At 52.8% G+C, this 2,386-nt stretch overlaps 1 non-coding gene across 1 annotated transcript; it reads left to right on the plus strand.

The window, feature by feature from the left end:
- Window positions 1-1,776: 1,776 nt before the first annotated feature.
- Window positions 1,777-1,880, plus strand: LOC144708093 (small nucleolar RNA R71). Its single transcript, XR_013582641.1, has one exon. It is a non-coding gene; the product is annotated as a small nucleolar RNA R71 (small nucleolar RNA).
- Window positions 1,881-2,386: the final 506 nt, after the last annotated feature.

Here is a 2,386-nt window from a genome sequence, read left to right on the forward strand (position 1 = left end):
GTGGAGAAAACGTTTGGAGGCACTGAAAGAAATAACATAACGTCGATGGGGAAGTCAGAGGGCGTACCAGGAATAATAGGCTCGGGGAATCTTCTTCGGCAACCGTGGAAGGTGAGCAACACGGTGCGGCGGCGATACCGATCAGCTGGGATAGGATGCTGGAGATGTCCGAGGCACGGGCGCGGACAGGTGCGAGGCATCCAAAGGGAGGCTATGGGGCCCCTGTAGGATGGAACAGCGTCTTCAAGAGAACGGCGGGCAGATGGCCAGGGGGCGGTTGTGGGCCCGGCGATCTAGGGATTGCGTCCCCTATCGGCGTTCGCAGGCGCGGGCAGCTTGGGGGCGCCCGCGGTCGGCTTGACGGCCGTGGTCAGTTCTGGTGGCCCTATCGGCCGCAGTCGACGTTGGCGGTCGCGGGCGGCCGCTGGCAGCCGGGGTGGTTGTTGGTGGCCAAGAGTGGCTGTTGGCGCCCGTGGGCGCCTAGCGGCCGCGCGCTGGCGGCTGGCGGCCGTGGGCTATCGCTGGCGGCCGTGGCGTTGCTGGCGGTCGCGGTGGCCGTGGCGCGCTGCTGGCGTCGCTGGCGGCCGTGGTGGTCACAGCGGCCGTGGGTGGCTGCTGGCGGTCGTTGGCGGCCGTGGGCTGTCGCCGAGGCCGTGGCGCCGCCGCGGCGCCGGCGGCGGCCGCGGCGATGGCGGTTAGTTGTCGTTCGCGCCGCGGGCGGCCGCGGCCCTCGCAACGCGTGCGGCACTAGGCAACCGCTGGCGGCCCTTGGCGGTCTCTGGCATCCTCGGGCGGCCGTGGCGGCTCGGCGACGGTGGCAGCCTCGGCGGCCGCGTCGCGCGCCCTTGGCGGTCTGGCGTCCTCGGGCGGCCTCAGCGGCCTCGGCGGTCGCTGGTTGCCTCGGCGGTCGCGTGCGGCCCTGGGTGGCCGCGGCGCCCTAGGCGCGGCTGGCGACCCTTGGCGGCCTGGCGCACTGGCGGCGAAGGTGGCCTCGGCGGCCGGGCGGCGAGAGGCTGAGGAGCCGGCGACGGAACTCCGGCGAGGGTGGCGGTTTCCGGCGACGATGGCGGTTTCCGGCGATGTCGGCGGCGGTTTCTGGTGAACGTTAGGGTTCTCTCTCTCTCCTAACTTCGCAGTGGCATTTTCGTAAATAAGTTGAAAACTAAAAAAACACTAAAAAATCAGGAAAATGGCTAAAAAAATCACATTTTTTGAGTCTTTCTCCTTCTTCCTTAATACAAGGGGTTCCCTTCTCTTTATAGGGCGGGTCCATGTCAGTTATGGAAGGTGAGAAGACAAAACATAAAACAGGAAACAAACCACAAAACAAAACAACAAAAAAAACAAGGGAGATATCTCCTTAAGGCTTGATGGTCCCCCATCAACAGGTCTTTGATGAAAGGCTTTAGAGTTCCGTTGCTCATTCCATGGCTGTTGATTAGAGTAGATCACCTGTACTTCTTCCTCCTGCTGGCATGTTCCATCCTCATGATCTTTGCTGCCACACATTGAACAAATCTTTGCCAGGACTAATGGTGAGTTATTCTGTACTAGTCCTTTTACAATGGTGGTTAGTTCTTTTAATTGCTCTTGGACCCCCGTATCATCTCTTTCTTGAACAGATGATACATTTCTCCTAATTGTTCTTCCATTATTGCTTGAATTAATTTTTTGCAAGTCAATCTCAGTAACTCTTTCAATAATTTCAATCACCTCATCCTCATATGCATTATAAAAATATCCTCCAGCCAATTGATATACTTTGAGTTGGTTCACCTCACATGGTGTAGACATTTTCTACATAAATCATTGAACCTCTCCCAAGCCTCACTAAAATTTTCATCTTCATGTTGATAAAAATTCTGAATTTCTCTAATGCATGCCTTAGTTCTAGAATGAGGAAAAAATTTAAGTAAAAATTTATTTGCAATTTCTTCCCAGCTAGATAAAGTTACTCCCAATTTCATATACCAATCTTTAGCCTTGTCCTCTAAAACATGATGGAAGTAAAACATCTTAACATGATCTGTTGAAATTCTGGGCATGCATTGAGATGAGCAAATCATGGTATAATTGTCTAAGAAGTAATATGGATTTTCAGGGTACTTTCCAAATAATTTAGGAAGAGAATTAAGTAAGGTATTGTCGACTTTAAATCTAACTCCTTCTGGAAGATCTAAAGCAATAGATGTAGATTTTCTTACAGCCCTTGGACATACCTTCTCTAATAAAGTCTTTCTTGGAGGATTGTGAAGTAGTTGGCCTTTATCCTGAACACGGAGATCCCCTTCCATTTCTCTGTTTGGCTTTGGGCAGAATCTTTTTTCTAGAATTCTTTATTGATCCTTTGTCATAGAAGTGTTCCTTTTAAAACCTGGTAAACACC

The sequence above is a fragment of the Wolffia australiana genome, chromosome 9 (genome assembly GCF_029677425.1).
Source record: "Wolffia australiana isolate 7733 chromosome 9, ASM2967742v1".
Lineage (NCBI taxonomy): Eukaryota > Viridiplantae > Streptophyta > Magnoliopsida > Alismatales > Araceae > Wolffia > Wolffia australiana.